Raw genomic sequence first — 20,550 nt, 5'->3', positions numbered from 1 at the left:
GTGGAGCCACACAGAGCTGCCTCGAGAAGTACTGATGGATGCTAGCTGGCTGAGAAACACATGGGCACTTGGCAGCTATAACCATCTGTAAGGTAAAGTCTACATTAATCTAGCAAGGCAGTCACAGTGTAATGTCTGGTGATGCTCTTTGTGTGTTATGACCTTCCCCTGGGGCAGTCTGTCTGTCTATCTATCTCATATCTATCTCTCTAATATCTATCTATCTCATATCTATCTACCTATCATATATCTATCAATCTATATATGCTAATATATTATTCCTGAGTGCTGCAACTTTGATGTATGTATGGATTTATTTTGGGGGCACCGTCAGACGGTATAATTTTTTACGGGAGTGCCGGACCTGCTGCAGTGTGTATATATGGGATGTAATACCGGTGCCAAAATCCCGGTACCAGTATCCCGACCGTCGGCATCCTAAAGGTAAGTATTGGGGTTCAGGGGGAGGGTAGCGTTAGCTAGTGGGGTTAGGCACTAGAGGGAGGGTTAGGATTAGGTTGCGGGGAGGGGGTGTTAGGTTTAGGGGGAGGTTAGGTTTAGGCACTAGGGGAGGTTAGGCACCGGGGAGGGTGGGTTAGGGTAGGGGTTAGAAAAGTACTCACCACAGCGACCTATTGGTGTCGGTATTCAGGCTGTCGGGATGCCGCTATCGGTATTACGACCAGCGGCATCCCGACAGATGGGATATCATACCCAACCTGTGTGTATATATACACACGCATATATATTTCCTATCCACCTCTGTCCCACCCCATCTCTATTCCCACTGCCTCCACTCCTCTTCTGCCATTACGGCTCCAACATACAGGACTGGGGTTCTAGACCAAGTGGAGCCCAGGCCGAGATTTTCCTTTGGCGCTACCCCCTTCAAAAACCATCTGCCACCAAGGCCCTAAGTTAAGTACACACGAGATGATATTTTGGATGATTTGTCATTTTGGGATGAATCAGAATGACAAATTGTCCACATCATCCTGTGTGTATGCACTATTGCGTGCTCCTGCGCATCTTTCGTCGCATGTTCAGATCTGCCTGCAGTGCAGGACAATCTGGATATCTGGTGGCCGACACCATGGTTCTGGATACTGCAGGGGAACAATATACACCAGATCGTACAGAGTGTTACGAACTGCACGATTTATATTGGGCCATCGCTGAGTACACACATTGTCTAGTGTATTCCTAAAATCCTGGGGATGCTTAATATTTGCAGTGGCACATTATAGGCCCTTCATATATTTCAGCTCCAGGCCTATGTAAACCTTAATCTGGCACTGACAATATGGGGAAGATGTACAAAGAGCTGTTAAGTGTCAAATGCACTATTACAAGCGCTATGTGACACGTCAAGCAGGCACATATATGAAAGAAGAGAAAAGCACTATGCTAACAATTTAAACATCCCCATACTGTATGTATGGCAACGTAAGTCATACAGATATTACTACAACTCTGTAAGAACACAGTGGCTTATTGTATTTTTTATATTTTTAAACATATTGGCAGAATTACCTGCTTGTATGTGTAGGGAGACCCACGCTGGCTGCTGTTTGTGCCAACATGCAGCTGTTCATTGTAAATAAAGCTATTTTATTTTTTTGTTATATAACTTCCCCCTCGCGCCTATTAAGTGGGCCTATGCATAGACAAGTTAGGTGAGTGTATTTCTCAAGCACTAATTAATACATTTAAATGTTAATCCTAAGTACAAAAAAAAAATAATTAAAAAGGATAAAAATATATGTAAAAAATAAGGATAAAACATTATATCCCCCTTCTTCAGGGGGGAAATTAGAAATCCAGACTGAAGATTTACAATTTTACCTTTTCTCATTAAAAGCTCAAGTTCTCACTCACCCTTCCAATCGATTTCCACGCAGGTGCAGACAAAGAGGTCCCGTGCATACTCTATCATAGAGCTATGAAGATATCACCACTGGAGTGAGGCACTGCGCTGGCGCACACACATTAATACCTTGGGATTCTGAATGATAAGGCTGCCTGCTTCGCTATGATATGTTGGAAAGCAGGAGCCACTTTACCAGCATGATCGTATATGGTTTTGTACATCTCCAACGACACAGCTCCAGCCTGTTTACTACAGAGTTGAATTCATTACTTATGCCGGGCATACACTCTACAATTATCTGTCAGATATCTGTCTGGTTGGAATGAAAACCTGGTAATGTATGGGAGCAAATGACAATCGACCATATGGTCTTAAACACTGGAAAATTGACAAAAACGATTGTTCAAATTGGTTAAATTCATTTGATTTAACAAATTTGTCTGGCAATTTTTGTCTGTTTTTCAGTGTTTATGAACAAATGGACGATTGTCATTTGCTCCCATACATTACCAGGTTTTCATTGCAACCATCCAGATTGGACAGATATCTGACAGATAATTGTATAGTATGTGCCCAGCATAACTGACACATTTTAAAGATCCACAGCTGGAGCTAATTATTTCACTTGTGATTCTGTGAGGAGACCTGGAAAACATGCACTGTTTGGGATCCTGAGGACCAAATTTGAGAACCTGTGCCCTAGGGTAATTGGGTCTTAAGGATACTGGATTTCAACCTCTATACGCACCTACCTATACCATCTAAACCCTGCCTATAAACCTCTAAAATTGATGCTATTTGCGTACGCAGTCATACAGTAAAATAAAGACTTTAGACCTTGAACATGTGTTTCCAAAGCACAAAGTATTATTCAAGTAAAGTACAGTCAGTTACACGCTGTGATCTAAGTACAATTTAGCGCAAAGAATTATACAGACCAAAGATACAGTTGTACATACGCACGCGCTCTGGACCAGATACCGGCATCAGCAAGAAACCTCTGTCAATCAGCAAGAAGACTCCAGATTGGGGTCACAACTCACACATTTATACCCTCACAGAAACAGACAACACAATAGAGAGGGGTTTGTTGCTAATCCCACTGGTTCCCAGTGCGGGTGCATCTGTTACAGGGCATTTAACAGGTTGGTTCAAATGGACACAGAACAGCCTCTAACAGCTTGTTGCCTCCTCTATTTCCGCTGCATGCAAATCTAGGCTGTTGGTTTTACAAAATACATTTTGGTGCTTTATATCTCTACGGTCCATAAGTTGAGAATGCATGTTGCGATCTTCACACCGATGATACCGGGAAGCTGTTGAGAAAGTGCAGATCAGTATAATACCAAACACGGCTTACTTATCACGTATTGGGGTAGATGTATTATAGCGGCACTTACCGTGCCGCTATAACGCTTCCCGTTTCGCCTCTTTACCGAGGCGAAGCAGGAAGCACTACCAATGAGATGTATAAACATCTCATCGGCCGGAGAGGGGGAGCGTTAACTCCTCCCTCCAGCGCTACCCGCTAGGAACAGCAGCGCATCAGCCTAGTGCTGATGCGCTGTGTCTCTGTCCCGGCCAGCTCCACTGAGCATGCGCGGGATCTCGCAAGTATCGCGAGATCCCTGCGTGGAGCCCTGGAGCCGGCAGCCGCCGCAGCAGGGACAGCGCTGTCCCTGCTGTGGGGATAGGCTAGCTCCAGGCTGTAGCTGTCGATAACGACAGCTACAGCCGGCCGAACGGTCATGCGTTATGACCGTTCGTACATGGCCCTGCCGTCGGCGCCGCTATCTTGTAGATAGCAGCGCCGATAATGATAGGGGCGCATAGCGCCCCTGTCATTTACCGCCCAGACCCACGATCATACATCGGGGAGAAGCGGTATCAGCGCATAACGTGCGCTGATACCGTTTCTGGGCTTCGTACATCTCCCCCATTAAACCTTAGATACCAAAATAATCTTTATTTCACAGCATTTGTAATAAATGAATAAAACTTGGATCTTATACTTTAAAGCTATGGAACCTTTTATGTGAGTGTGCGTTATGTAAGTATTAGGGGTTTGGGAAAAAGCGCTAGTTAGGTTTATCTGATTTGGGGCAGATGTGCACGCATGCAGCTAATAAACAGCGTTCGCATGCAGAATATTGTGCATTCGCTAATGTGCGTCATGTTAGCAGCGCAACTGTGCGTAATGTGCGGTGTTTATGCATGAGATTCTATTTATGATGGATTTAATATATATATAAAATCTAATTTCTTTCTAACATTTTCAAACTGCAATGCAAATGTGTTATGGGCAGTGAGCTTCACTCTCAAACAGGGTGGAGACCCCCAACCGTGTTGGTGCCAGCCTGTCTGAAAGAGAGCAGATTTAATTCAAGTGTCTGGGCCATATTACAATTGCCACAGCTACACCTGTCCACATGTGGAGTCTCTCCATTTACATGCAATAACACCCACAGTTTCTGGTGTATTGTTAGTTGTTTTACTAGTATAATGTGTTTGTTATCAAGGTTGTCCCCAGAATGGGCTTTGTGTACATCAGGGCATGATTTCTGGAAGGATTACTAAAAAGTATTCTAATGCTAATAAGTCATTTTTTATGTATGTTAAACACTGATGGTATGTGTTTGGGGAAGATTGTTACTCTGTGGTTTTGACAAAATGGCGTTGTGTGATCTATGATGGAGTCTTGTCGCCATTCGTGAGATGGCGTCGCGCAGATTCCGATTGTAAACAGATTCTGTCTCAGCTGATTATCCGGCTTTGACAGTCTGCAAAAAAAAAATGGGCCCCCTTGTCTAGAAAGAGCACATCTCTTCTCAGCAACCTTAATAATGGGGTATTAACAAAGGTCAGAAAATAGCATTTTTGTATTTGCAATTTTATCCCAATATTTCATAACCAGCATAAACTGCTTGGGTATCCATGGATGCCAGCGCATGCTTGCACATCACCTGAATGTCCAGCCCTTCAGGGCCTCATATGGGATAGCTGCAATTAGCTACATTGATAGTTTATTGATAATATGTATGTACAAATACTTTGCATCAATGTGGTTCATTGCGGCTAGATCCCACTTGGGGTCAAGCTGGGCCACTTCAGCAGGGATATATCTAGATTAGCAAAAAAAATCTCCCTGGTAAAATAAGTGTCCGGAGCATCCCCTGAAATTGATCAGTCAGGGTTGGCTACAAAACAAATTAAACCAGGTACTTTCCGTTCAGTGGTAACTGTTGTTCATAAGAGTATTTACCAGTATTTTCTTTTCTATACTCTCATTAATTTCTGGTGCCTCTGTTTTCTGTTATATAAGATACCGGGGATGTAGTTATGTGACCGGCAGCCACAAGACCGCCGGTCACAATCCCGACGAATGCCGGCTAGGAATCCATGATAGGCATCGAAATACCGACACCTATCATAATCCTGACGCCAGAATCCAAGATGAGGTAAGTCTGGGGCGCCCGTCCTGTTAGCCGTGGGTGGGGGGGGTTGGGTTAGGTTTTGAGGGGGAGAGAGGGTCAGGCACCCCCTCGGGAGGGTTAGGGGGGGTGACAGGGGTGGTTAGGATACTTACCTACCTCTGTCCGGATTTTCACCCTGTCGACCAGCCGCTGTTGGAATTGGAACCGGTGGCTAAACAGCCACTGCATTTCAATCCCATTCCAGGACTACTGATGTTGTCCTAATATTTTTATATAATATGTTTGAAACAAGGATTAGTTAGAGTTAAGGTTGGAAGGGGCAAGTCTTTTTTTTATCATCTATAGGTGTTAGATTAAATTATCTAGTGAACAGTCAAAACCACGTGTACGTTACAGAGATGGAGGTTTGTGACAAATGCCTAACTGAGTAGAGTCCTGTGGCGTAGGATGTGCCAGACTGGCCAAAATCCTTTCTTTACTCAAACTATAGACTTGGCTATGAGAGAGGAGTTGACCAAGTTTATTTTGAGTGAAAAGGAGATGACTGCACCCCCTCTTGCTCCATTGTTTGCCCCAGCTGAGGTCTCTCATCTAGTGGACAGAACCAAAGATTTGACATCATCTTGGTCTAGAAAGAACATGTTCCTCTTTGGATAGACTTCAAGCCTAACCTAGCCTCAGCATGTATATCAATAGCTATGGAAGATCAGAGCTTCTAGTAGAGAACATTCAGTAAGACCATACTAGGGCCAAAGTTCTGGTCTTATCTGAGCACATCAAGAGGGCATCAGTTTATCTTTTATATGCTGCTTTAGATGCATTACACAGACTGTGTAAAGGTTAGCATTACTGCCTCACAGCACTGAGGTTGTGGAGTTTGTATATTCTCCCTGTGCTTGCGTGTGTTTTCTCCCACACTCTAAAAATATAATGGCGTGTACATTGGCTCCCAACAAAAATTAACCCTAGTGTGTGTATGTGAGTATGTGGTAGGGAATATAAATTGTAAGCTCCATTGGGGCAGGGACTGATGTGAATGGCCAAATATGCTCTGTAAAGTGCTGCGGAATATGTTTGCACTATATAAATACATAATGGTGAAAGATGCTGCTTTGCTGGACTCAAAGATTTCAGTCTTGGCAGTTGTTGCCAGACGAGTACTTTACCTCAGGTCTTGGACTGCTGATTCAGAGACTAAAAGATTATTATGCCATTGGACGGAATAGTTTAAGTGAAGCTTACCAGTTCCACTTCTAAGGAACTTATGTTTTGTCCCTTTAGGCCCCTATTTTGGCAACTGCCCTGTCAGCGGATTGCAGAAATTTGGATAATCTGTATTCTTTTTTTATGGCATGGCTCAGGAAAGGACAAAAAGGCTGGGGCAACTACTGTAGGTGTGAGGCATGTAAAAGTGATACGCTTAAATCTTTAGACAAACAGAATTCATGTCAGGAGTGGAAGCCCCTCTAAGATGGTTGAGGAATAGGGGGATAGATTCTTCTTAAGGCTGTATGTAACAGGAATAATTGAGAGAGATTAAATTTTCTATATCTCGAAATCTCCACCCAGAAGATCCTTTTACATAGGCCCTTTGGAAGACAGAAGAAAACAACTGACCATATATTAGTTAATAGTTTCTCTATGTGTTTGAGGAGTTCTGTTTCCAGACCCACTAGAGCAGAAAATTCCCTAAATTTACTTATCTTGTCCAGTGGTCAGACAAGAGATTTTGAGACTATTCCAACAGTAAGTCCTTGAATTAAGGGCTTCAAGGGGAAAGGTTCAAGTTGGAGCTAGACACTGCAAGTGCATCAGTAGGGTATTTCTTGACTCCAGCAGAGCACATTTTTCCAACATTGCTGGTGGTCTCCAGGAAGAGTGGGATCTCCATCAGAAGGTATTCAGGATATTGGTGGAAAGTTGGGGTCTCCCGAAAATCAAAATAATTGCCTCACAGTACCACAGTAGTGTACACAGGTTAGGGACCTGTTTACATCTCTAATTGATGTATAACAGACCCAGATAACTTTCAGTTGTTTTATCTTCATTCACTTCTTCCAAGGCTCATTCCTGCCTCAGAAAAGATATAAAGGAAAGTAGTTCATCGCTCAGGGTTGACCCAAGCAACAGCGACTGTCTAACCTGGGCAGCGGGTCTAAGGTGGCGTCTTTCCTTTCTTTGAACACGTTTTATTGAGCGAATCACAGTTATATACAACCGACATAACTAAAGAAAAAAAAAAAAACACATAATATACATATAAAATAGAGGCTAAGATAAATCAATCCACAATATAGTGATCCTTTTCTAAGAAAAATATAAGAGCAAGAAAACAATTCTGCATCGACTGTGTGGTGAACCTTCCAAAAAAGATAGTTAAAGAAAGTAGAAAAGGAGGGGAGATAAGGAGAAAAGAAAAGGACAAAAGGAGAGGGGAGAAAAAGATAGAAAGACAGGAGGGGTGGGGGTGGTCTCTATTCAGAAAACTCAAAACTAAATAAAAACAAAAAACTGAATGGAGAGGAAACATTTTGGGAAGTCAACCAGAGGGACCATATTTTGTTAAAAGATTTCAAGTCATAAATTCCATTTTATAAACATACCAAATACGTGTTAAGATTGCCTGCATGGGTCATGGTATAGGATTTTTCCAGTCGGCTGCTATTTGACAGGTCATGGCAGAAACAATGTTCCGAAGCAGTTAATTTTGATGCCGGAAGATTTAAGGGAAGGAGGAAATATTTAGGATCAAGAGGAATGGTAGTCTCAAATAGGTGCGTGAGGAGATTTATAACTTCTAAAGTGGCGTCTTTCATTGCATCAGATTCTTCCATCTCAGAGTCCTTATCTACAGCAAGACCAATGTTAGCTGGTTTTGACTATTTAGCTATAGAAGCCAGGATCTTGAAAGCCAAATGATATTCAGGCTATGGGCCTTATTCAATTAGTCTCGCACCCGCTATACTTTTTCGCCAGCTGGACTTTTCGCCTACATCGCATGTTTTGCATGCGGAAAAGTATCTGGCGCGCTCCCGCTATTCGCCATATTCAATTAGAAAGGACGCAAAAACGGCAGCCGGCAAAAGTGAAACAGGTGAAAAGTCCTGTGAAAAATGGGGAACTCACCCTGACACCCCCCAAAATATGCACTAACATTGGGGATCACTATAGATACCCCCGATTAGCCCTAATGAAGGTATTTGGGGTACTTAAGTTGTGTCAATTGGTGCCAATTAGCGCATTAACACAAGTGGTGAAGAATAGCATTAAGCAGTATTTTTTTGTGAAAATAACTACTCCCCGCAAATTTGGGGTACTTGAAAATGGGGGCTAGCATATTTTGAAGTTGCTAAAGTGAAGTTTTAAAATACATTAAAAATCCACCTGCCGCAAGCACCTGCAATCATAAAAACACCTGCCCCATACTTGGGGACCCCCTGGAAGTCTATTTCGCTAGTTTTTAAGTTTGTCCCCCAACTTTGAACTTTTTTGCCTCCAAAATGAAAGTACTTTTTTGGGGTGTTCTATAGTCTTTTTTATTTTATTTTATTTGACACAGTATATATTTGGGGGACTGTACCTTGGGTGCAGGGGGGTTTCCTGAAGTTTGCGCCCCAAAACCGCAATTTTGCACTTTTTTCTGCCTGCTATTCATAGGCAAAACTTTTCCGCCTATTACATTGCATTGACTTTTTGCGGATTCAGACTTTTCGCGTCTAATTGAATATGGGCCTATGCTGGGTGCTAGTAAATGACCTGTAACAACCCATCAGGAAGACCTATGTAGTTTGGAGTGAGCGTTCTGGGATCCACTCATCTGTGAGGCTGTCATGTTTTCTTTACTTTCTGGTCTGGATTAAATTCTGATTTACACAAACAACACAAACTATGAACTCTGGGTCTTAAATAACTTTAAGGAAGGACCCTGCTGTGTTTTTTTTTTTTAATACAGCACAAAGTTCTATGCAGTTCATCAACAGTATGAATGTTGTACCAGTATCAAGTACCTGCGAAAGATGCGCATGTTGACAGGCATATCTGCAGCTGCATCTAGATCTGATTTGGGAGCAATTATGTTGTGTAAGATGCAGCAGAATCTGCATACAAAGATTTTGAGCACATACATAGTATGAACGTGTATTTAACGGTAAGAAAACAATGTAACTCATACACAAACCACAAAGGGCTGAGCTCCTCTCCCTGAGAACTTTAAAAATCTACACTGTAAACTGTCAGCACCTTAATGTTAGATTTGCTGTAAATACAAGCTTTTTACAGGAAAAAAAAAATGTACATTCCTGATTTTAAGGCCATATTTCCAAGTTTTTGTCCTTCCTTCCTTGATATATGAATCCATTACTGCAGTTTCAGGTTGACAAATATGCTGATCTCATATTCACTCACGTGCCAGTATTCTATTACCATCACATACTAATCACATACTAATGTGGCTACTTATGTATGAGTTTCATACTGTCACCATGACTGTGTTGGGATCTTGGAATGTGCTAGGAACATCGGGCGACACACCCTTGGACTATGCATCAGTAATTTATTAACCTATGGTTGATATTTTTTTCGTGGGAGGGAAAATCCCTGCTCTATATCTCCGAACATTTCATATGCTCAGAGACAATGGTTATGTAGACTGATTTAATTTTGCTTGTTTCAGCTAATTGTGGATTATTCTGTAACAGTGGAGCAAGTTGAAATTTGATGTAAATTGGACCTTAAAATAAAATTTAAATTAACTCCATATTATGAGAGGCAATACATGGTGCCACTTATACATAATAGTTTATATAGAATATGAATTTACCTTATCTTTTACTCAACTTCCATTTTACCTAAATCATCTTTTCCTCCAATAAACAATTATTGGCTGTCCTCCTGTGTCAGCCCCAGAAAACGATGTATTATTAATTCCATGCACATATAGCTCACACACAGTATCTCTGATATGCAATGATTATTTCTGGGAATGAAAACTGGTCTACTCATCAAGAGACCCGATCAGGGCCATAACTAGGAGTGTGGGTGCTGTGCCACCACACAGAGCGCAGGGCACTCTGGGTGCTACTGTTGCTGCCTCATGGCACCTGCATGTGGCTTGCAGGGTGCTTGGAATGGCACCCTGCAGTCACTAGCACTACTGCAGTGCCCCCCGGAGCATCTAAAGGAAGTTCCAGACAGTCACCCTGTAGTCTGCGGAGCTGCCTAGAGTGTCCTAAGGATGCTCCAGGCAGTACTCTATTTACCAGAGCTGGCATCCCCGCCCAATAGGCATGACATCACTGGTTTAGGGATAGAGCCCTGTTATGGCTGGGGTTGTTTTGACAAAATTAATCTGGAATGAATTCAAGTGGGTTTAGCAATATCCTACACTGGATTGGTATTTTTTGTCAACATTCATAATCTAGACACCATAAAGTCGGCAGGTACAATTGACAGACAAAATGTCGACAACCACAATTTCCACATGAAAAATGTCGACACTAACAAAATGTTGACATTTTCACAATGTCAACAGGTACATTCTATCAACACCCAAATTTCAGTCTTCATGTTGACTGTGTTGACATTTCATGTGTTAACATTTCGACTGTTGTGACATTTGACTGTCGATATTGTGATTGTTGACATATTAACTACACCAAGTAGAGGGTTTCAGTAAATCAGGCCAAGTTCCTATCGTTCCTTAGTCAATTACAACAAAGAGCAGTAGCCAATTAGCTCCAAACATTGTTCGGGCACTAATTGATCCCCGCAATTGGTGAAAAATGGGGATTTTTCGCCGATTATCCCCGATTTTTGCCTATGTTTTTTTTTCACCCTATCATATTATTTTGGTCAAATAATAGCATAGTTCTCCCGAAAACACATAGGAGCCGTGATAAGCTCGGGGACCTATGTGTTTTCGGCCTTTTTTTTGGTGAAAAAACGGCACTTGTCGTGGATTATTTTTCTGGACACATCAGGTCCCGAAACACCCCCCCAATAAGTGCCGGCGTCAGGCTAATTGGATAGCCCCGGGCGAGGTAATTAGCCGTGGTAATCTACCACGGCTAATTGGATACCCCCCAAAGTCTTATTGTTTTTGGCTTACATAGTGGATCCTTGTTGGCTGTACGACTGCCATACCGCATCCATGATGTTATAAAAAGGCCATTCTGATATACCTCTGGCACCACTGTTGTACATTGAGATTAGGTGACTGACTATAGCCTGTTACTTGTTGTGCTAGATACTTTCATAAATGATCTATTTTATACTACAGGGCTTTTGGTGTGTTATGTTATTTGGGGAGTGGTGCATTCTTAATATAACCATGGATTTGGAACCTTCATCAGTATCCCTGAAATCTAAATGTTTAGCCCATACTTGCCCATTTCCAGGAGTCTCCAGAATTTGAGTCAGATCTAGCAGAAAGAGAAACGAAATGGCGCTATCGGCAATGAGGAAGCTATCGACAGAGAAACGCGTTAGCCGGTACACCACTGGTACTATTTGGATTTTATGCAATTTACAGCATTCCTGTGGGATTATCTACTTTGGGACCCTCTACAGCCCGGAGAGTTAAAGTCCTAAAACAACTCACTTTTGTATCTGCATAGGATAAATACGCTGCAGCCTATTTCCACACAGGCTACAACCAATCAGCAGCCGTTGAGAAAAACCTAAATCTGGGATTGGACTCTATGGACATCGGTAAATATTACTACCAGACTGTGGCTATATGATCTACAGCATATGTATCAAGCAGTAACAAAAAGAACATTTTGAATATTAATTATAGCAATAAGATGGCGAATAATTTTATTCCACAACACTTTACAACAGCTATTATTGTATTTTTGTTGTTCTTTTAGAACACGGTTTATGTATATTATATTGTGATAAATATATATTGAATTTTTTTGTTAAAAATAATATCCTAAAACCTTTGTAACCTTGAAACAAACACACGGCTCTATAGCGTACTTGCCTACTTTTTCTTTTTCCACCCAGGGAGAAGCCCGGGGAGGAGAAGCCGGTGGGCGGCGCTTGGGGGTCGGGGCCTGAAGTTCTGCGTCATTAAGCCCCGTCCTCTGGTGGTAAATTACCATGATTAGCGCATATTTAAATAGGGGATGGGGCAAAATGATGCAATTCCTGAAGAATCGCGTAATTAAGACCCACCCTCTACTCAGAGACCCCCGATCGCTGTGGGAATTCTCCCCATTCTGCCCACTTCACTAGCAAGTGGGCAGGAATGCGGGAGAAGTGCCTACTCTACCGGGGAGTGTTACCCGAAAAGCCTCCAGTGACTTCCGGGAGAGTAGGCATGTATGCTCTATAGTGGATTGTAAGTGCTTTTAGTGCATTTTAAGTACTCGTTTTGCTTTCTGCTAGATCTAATTCTATATCCAGAAGACTACCTGTTTTTTTCTTTTTAACGGCAACTATTGACCCAAGATTAATATTCTGGGTAGTATCTGCTATATAGGATTGTGTAAATTAATTTTAGACTATTAATTATCCCTCTGAAGTGCCCTTCTTTTTTACAGTGCCTACGCACAACCTTTCTCTTTCCAGAATCTGAGTCTCCTGGGAAAGTGGGTACCTCTCCTGCATCCCACTACTTCTCAGATGGGGGGAGGCAGGATGACATGTTTCACTATGATATCCCCTAGCCACTGAATGCTGAAATTCACTGCATAACGCAATCACATGATCAGTAGCGAAATGATTTAAAGTGTATTATTTTTTAACCTGCAAACAATGGGGGCATGCAATAAGTTAATATAAATGAAATTGAAGCCTATCACAGGGGTGCTGAGAAATTCAGTACAGTGATGGATTTCTCACTAGGCACATGAGGTGCCACTTGCTGTGGGGCGGCACAGCAGGCTCCACTGCATAAGAGCCTGATGAGGCAAGGTGATTATTTTTTTTTTTCATTACAACTTATTTTTTTTTGTAACTGGCAGGGGGTGGGGGCAATGGGTAGCAAATTGCTGTTTTAGTGGTGGTGGTGGGATGAGGTAGGGGCTACTTTGGCAGGTCTGGCAGCATCTGGACTGGACCCATCATGAAAGTGGCGAATGGTGCAGTGACGTGATTGGGGCAACCAATAATATTGTGCCTAGATGTGGCCTGACTCCAAAATCCGCCCCTAGTTCAGTAGGACCCGATGCCTCATAAATGCTCATGTAACGGCATATGCTTGCTTTGTGGCACTGCTCAACTTCTACAGCCATATAGGCATAAACATGTAGTATCTGACAGAACATGTGCAAAACAACAGGCAACTACCAGCAATGTACAGCACTGTGACCAAACAGGAATATGAATCCACAGCTTCCTATAACTGGTCATAGATGTGGTGTGAGAAACACTCCCATCAGCTAAGGTTTTATTGTAGTGGACTAAGGAACTGTCATATATAGAGAGAGTGCTTGAGTCATGTTACTAACTATTCTGTAATCTCATTACATTGATTAAGCTCACAAAATGTTCTCTCTCCTAAGTGTAGTTTTAAATAGCATCACATGCACATACAGGGGCCTATATTGCGATAGATGCAAGTAACGTCTAACCTCAAATGTGTAATAATTCCAGAAAATACAGATGCGTCTTGCTACCTATGCAGAGCTGGCCGTAAACATCAGCCTCCGGGCGACTGGGATGAACTTACGCACGTGTATCAATGTATTGCTTTGCGGCTAATACCCTACATGAGCTTAGCTGCTTCAAATCGATGTGGTTTATCCCACGCTCTGACCTATCAGAGCAAAGACAATGGGCCTGATTCAGACCCGTTCGCTATATGCGTGCGCTCGCAAGCGGGCAGATGTTCTGCATGCGCACACTTCGTTCTGCACGTGCGCGAACTACTCACTGCGATCGCATACCGCTCGCTCGCCCGCCCTGCAAAGACAGCCCAGTGTAATGAGTGACAGGAGAGGCCGTTTGTGGGTGGTAACAGGGGCAGTCCGGTAAAAACGGGGGGGGGGTGGGCGATGCGAATGCAGGCATGCCTGAGTGTTTTAAAAAATAAAAATATATATATATATATATATATATATATTTATACAGTATATTGTGTGTGTGTATATATTTAATTTTTACAGTGTTTTTATTTTTACATGCAGACTACAGGTCCCATTGGGTGTTGGATGTCCCAGCAGGCAGTTGCTTGTGCTGAGAAGTGCCAGCATGTCCTGGTAACCATGTAGCAGGCTAGCTCCACTAGTGCTGGTTGTAATTTTAGGGTGGATGCAAACTGCTTTTGCTTTTTACAATTATTTATTGTATTTACAGCTAATGCAAGATCCATGCTGATAAACATCATCAACAGCACGGATAGTAGACCAGGGGTAGCCGGCCCGAAAATGATTCACATCCATCATGGTACATATTTTGTGGCTGCATCAACAATTCAGCCTTGCCTACATCTCCCCTCCCATCTCTCTCAGCCCGCGTCACTTAGGGACTTAAACAATGTGTCTCGGTCTTTATGCACAGAGCAATGTTGTGTACATGCTTTAGTGTGAAAAAATGCATTTTGCACAGAAAAATACCTGCAAACTGTGGGCCTGATTCAGGTTTGGGAATAGAGGGCCTGATTCAGACTTGTTCCCTAGGATGCGTTGGCACGCAGGCGTTGGCAGCCTGAATATGCAAATCCCGTGATCGCTAGCAAGACAATAGCACGCCCACTATGTCTTGCCGTGCGATCGTCGTATGTATTTAGACGCCCACCAGCCTGACACAAGTCGCCCACTTTCCCTTAGTAACATACGTCATCTCCAGGAAGTGTATTAAACAATCGGTAACATCGAGTAATAGGGGACCCATACGCAGCACTTGTGGCTGACCATACCCTACCGCAAGCACTGCGAGTGCAGCTGTGTGTAATACAGCCATCCCATGTGACGTGTATTATGTTTCTGCGTCTTAATTATGCATTCCCCTGAAACAGCGTTAAGACGCACAGACACGCCTGCATTCGCACCACCACACCCCCCTTTTCCATCGACCACCCACAAACAGCTCGTCTTGTCACTCATTCTAGCGAGGCGTCTATGTACAGGGTGCGAATGCTTCCCGAACGCATGGACTAGTTCGCGCACATGCACTGCATCTTGTACCCATGCGCACATTGCAAACATCGGCAGGCTACGTGCGAATGCAGCCTAGCGAACGGTTCTGAATCAGGCCAAGAGCACGATATAGCAAGTAACTGTGTACCTGGGCAAACCATGGTGCAATTAAATACATTGCTTTTGCATGTTGGGTAATACTGGCTGCTTTTGCATGTAGCCCACAAATGCTGGACAGCTTTATTTTTACACTGCAATTTAGATCTCAGTGTTGACACACCCCTCCCAAATCTAAATCTCTCTGCACAGTTTAAATCTGCCCCACCTGCAGTGCAACATGGTTTTACCAATAATTACTTGCTTTATCTGGGATACAGTTTATAGACCAGCGAACTAAATGCTGCCGGTCTATATCCAGACACGAGAAGCCCGACGGGGGACTTCAGCTAGGCGTGAAAATAATGACGCCTATCTGAATTCCAACACCGAAGGACGATATCCCAAACAAGGTAAGTCCAGGGCGTCCTTAGCATTAGCCGCAAGGGGTGGGGGGGGGAGAATGGAAGGTTAGGTTTAGGGAGTGTAGCGGGGTCAGGGTTAGGTCTTGGGTGGAAGGTTATAGTTAGGCACCCCTAGGGGGGAGGGTTAGGGTTAGGCACCTAAGGGAGTAGGTTAGGGTCAAGCAAAACCCGGGAGGGTTAGGTTTAGGGTGTGGTAAGGGGAGGTTAGGTTTAGGCAACCTCGGGGGGGACTTAGGGTTAAGCACCACCCCGGGAGTTTTAGGGTTAGGCACCCCTAAGCGAGGGTTAGGGGGGGAGGGTTAGGGTATGTATCATGTGTAATAAAAGTATGTCAAGTTTATTAAGAGGGGTATTCATGAAAGCTTGGAGAGAGATAAAATTGTGAAAGATCGACAAATGGTCTCCTGTCATTTTTCAAACACAGCCTATAAAGTAACAGAAACTGATTGTTTGGTACTTTGGGCCTGATTCAGACCCACTCGCGAGCGGCTGTCCGCTCGCAAGTGGGTCGATGTTATGGACTGAGCATGCGCACGACGGAGGGAGCTCCGTCGTGCGCATGCGCCAGACGCGACGAGCGAAGGAAAGTCCTTCGCTCGTTGTGTCTGATCAAAGGGGGCGTGCTGTCGATGTTGATTGACAGCACGCCCCCTTTGGTAGGCGTGCCGGGGGCGTGCCTCCCTGACGGGGGCGTTCCCACGGGAACACCTCCCGTCAGAAGCCGGCCCACTGACATCACTAGTGATATCAGTGGGAGTGATTTTGGCTCTGATAGAGCCAAAATCACTCCGGAGTTTGCGGTTGAAAACCTCAACCGCAGGCTCCGGCTCGCAATTTCGATGGTCGCGATGGTCTCGACCATCGCGGCCATCAAAGTGCACGCTCGTATAGCCTGTAGGTGGTGACCCACAGCTATACGAGCGTCCAGAAGGACGCTCCATTTTCATGGAGGCCGGCCCTCATTCAGAGCGTGCGCTCTGCTCAGAGCGTACGGCTCTGAATGAGGGCCTTTATCTCTCACAATTTTATCTCTCTCCAAGCTTTCATGAATACCCCCCTAAATCTCATAACCTAAACCTCTCAACTGTCCTAATTTTCAAAGGCCAAACGGGCTGTGGCTTAACAAGAAAGTTTAATGTGTCCGAATCTGTCCCAATTTTCTAATTCAGGAAACTTGGAGGTATGCCTAAAGCCTACCACTGCTTCTGTACCATTATGTGGAGCATATGTCTGTAAACTATCTAGTAATTGTATCAGGTCATTGTGAAGTCTATGGTGACTGTAGGAGAAGTGGATATACGCTACCATTTGTGTTATTCCTCTTCTGTTATTACCATTTCTTTACAGAATGGCAGTCATATTACACAGCAATGTGGAGAGAATATGTAATCATTCACATCAGTCGTTGCCCCATTGGAGCTTACAGTCTAATTTCCAGCCTTTTTCATCAGAAGCTAGTTAATCTACCAGTATGTTTGTACTGTGGGAGAAAACCCAGGCATCCACAGGGAGAACATGCAAAATACAAAATTTGCACAAGTGACATAGAATAAACCTCTGATAATTAAGAACAAATGCATGTATATTTCCAATTAACTACCGCTTCCTGATAGGATTGGGATCAAGGGCCTGATTCAGCAAGGATCGCAATTGCAAAGCTGCACGCAGGCTATAGATATGATGTATGCACGCAGGCAGCTTTGCAATTGCGATCCTTGCAATAATGCAAATGCAGCAGGAGGTGTATAACAACCCCTGCTGCATTTGCGATCCCAGCACTGCGACAGAGGTTGCAAGCTGGGATCACCATCGCGGCCATCGGTGATCGACTATTGCGATGGTGGATGGCTCCAAGCCTCCGGCCAGCTTACTCAGGCTGGCTAGCCGGCTTGCGAGCCCAGGACAATGCGTTGATCAACGCAGATACTGGGCTGGCCACTTTTGGAGAAAGGGGCATACACGCCCGTTTCTGGAAACGGTGTTCCCCCCACCCAGCTCCTTAAATGCATCTGCCTGTCAATCAGGCAGAGGCATTCAAGGGTTTACGTGCGACTATGCAGGACCCATTCGGCACACTCGCAGAATGGGTCCTGCGCACTCGCAGATTCCCGATAATCGGGAATCTGTGATCAGCAGTGAACTTGTGTGCACTGCTTAATCAGGCCCCAAGTTAGTATAGTCTAAAATTAAATAAGTCAGTATATCTTATAAACTCCTTTTAGCTGATGAGTCCCGTAGGTTTCTGAGTCCCAATTCTGGTATCTGGCTTTTGCCAAGTTCCTCAGTGCCTTTTAGATCCAGAAGTTATTGCGGGAGCAGCCAGGCTTAGTAAATATGCCGCTGTTGGAAAGAGGTTTTTGTAAAGCGCTCACTGATTGTTCAGATAGAGTGCAGATGCTGGGTCGGAATTCAGTGAACATTAGGCAATAGGATTCTATGGTGTAGCTCCTGTCGTGTTTCTGTGTCAAAGACACTTTTATCAAAAAGGATAAGCTTGTACAAATTTGGACATATGAGTACTATTAATTGAATCTACAGTGATTTATAGGAATGTTATAGCTATATAGCATTCTTATTATATTTTATAATTGCTATTCCTTATGAGATATTATTAAATGCTGTTTATTTAATGATGAATTTCTACAGCATTGCTTTTTATAAAATGTTCTTATATATGTAAGTTACATATATCAATTCACCAGTGCAGATTAGCTTTAGAAAGTACTCCCTATTTCATTCAACCAGTTGCATAAAGTTATCTGTAATCCTTAATGTGGATGCTACACCAGGGATTCTTTTGTGTTTTGATGGTTTTTCTTTTTTTACAAGAAAGCAAAAAAACCCTCTTTTTGGGAGAATATTTATATTAGCTGTTCACGTATCTTATATATAAAATTCATTGGTCTGTTTGTCTGTCTGCCCAGTTATGCATTTGGACATCCCTGCAGCATTTGGGATGAAACCAATGCAAGGTGGCCTAGTTGGATCCTGGGCAGGTTTTAGGGGGTTTAGAGTCAGGGGCTGGCTGGCAACTTTTAGCCTGGGGGGCAAATGCATGCAGGCGGCCCTGGCAGAGGAGTAGCGTGTAGCCAGTGTGACCGAAGAACGTGCGTGCTACGGCGCCGCCCCCCCTCAAGTGTTTCCAGGGAGGAGGCGGGTCCATATGGGATTAATGTAAGGTAAAAATAAAGATTAGGGGCAGCCCCCTGCCATAGTGCCCATATGCAGTGCCCCCGTGTGCCACAGGAGATAACACCCTTATGCAGGCCTCCAGTAGTGCCCCCAGTAGTGATCCCCCCCTATGCAGTGCTCCTTGTGCCCCCAGTAGTAAGCCCCTTATATAGTGCCCCCAGTAGTGGTCCCCCTGTTCAGTGCCCCTTGTGCCCCCAGTAGTAAGCCCCTTATATAGTGCCCCCAATAGTGGTACCCCCTATGCAGTGCCCCCAGTAGCAGTCCACCCCCCCATGCAGTGCCCCCAATAGTGGTAACCCTTATGCAATGTCCCTTAAATAGTGGCCCCAGTTGTAGTCTCCCCCCTATGCAGTACCCCCAGTATTGCCCTTTATATAGAGCCCCCAGCAGTGGTCCCTCGCAGTGCCCCCAGTGGTAGTCCCTTCCCCCTATGTAGTGCCCCTAGTAGTAGTCCCCTCCCCCCTATGCAGTGCCCCTAGTAGTAGTCCCCTCCCCCCCTATGCAGTGCCCCTAGTAGTAGTCCCCTCCCCTTGTAGTGCCCCCAGTAGTAGCCCCCCCTTGTAGTACCCCCAGTAGTAGTAGTCCCCACTTGTAGTTCCCCCAGTAGTAGTCCCCCCATTGTAGTGCCCCCAGTAGTAGTAGTCCCCCCCCCTTGTAGTGCCCCCAGTAGTAGTAGTCCCCCCCCTTTGTAGTGCCCCCAGTAGTAATCCACCCCCCTGGTAGTGCCCCCAGTAGTAATCCACCCCCCTGGTAGTGCCCCCATAGTAATCCCCCCCTGGTAGTGCCCCCAGTAGTCCCCCCCCCCAGTAGAGAGAGACTTAAGAAAAAACAACAAATAAAAAACACTTACCTGAAACTCCTGCTCCTGGTCCCGACGCTTCCACCGGCTCCTCTGGCCGCTTTGCCTTATGGGAGAGACGTCGTCTTGACGACGGCTCTCCCATTACCCACTGCGGGAGCCGGAAGATGGCTCCCGCAGTGGGAGCAGCGGCAGCCGATGAGAGTCTGACAGACTCTCAGCGGCTGCTGATTACAGGAAACACACAGCTGCCGGCTCCGGCGGCTGTGTTTGTGCTGTGTAGCGCTGACCGAACTCCGTCCGGTCAGCGCTACACACGCGGTGCAGTCTGTGTCACAGTGACACAGACTGCCCGCGGCCCGCATGATGCTGCGGCCCGGGGGGCACATGGCACCCTGCCCCCTGGCCCAGCCTGCCACTGGTTAGAGTCCAGGTTGGACCTCCCATTGGTGTACGCTGGGCAGAACTTTGACCTGGGGAGCGTGTTCTGGGCCTTCCAATGAATGGATCTGGATGAATACTTCAGAGTGGTGGCAATTGGCCTGGGACACCTAATGGAGTGATTGGAGTCACAGTGACACAGACTGCCCGCGGCCCGCATGATGCTGCCCCCCGGCCCAGCCCGCTACTGTTTAGAGTCCAGGTTGGA

The sequence above is a fragment of the Taudactylus pleione genome, unplaced genomic scaffold (assembly GCF_031769625.1).
Source record: "Taudactylus pleione unplaced genomic scaffold, aTauple2 ptg000096l, whole genome shotgun sequence".
NCBI lineage: Eukaryota > Metazoa > Chordata > Amphibia > Anura > Myobatrachidae > Taudactylus > Taudactylus pleione.
Note: the sequence above shows the minus strand (reverse complement) of the source record.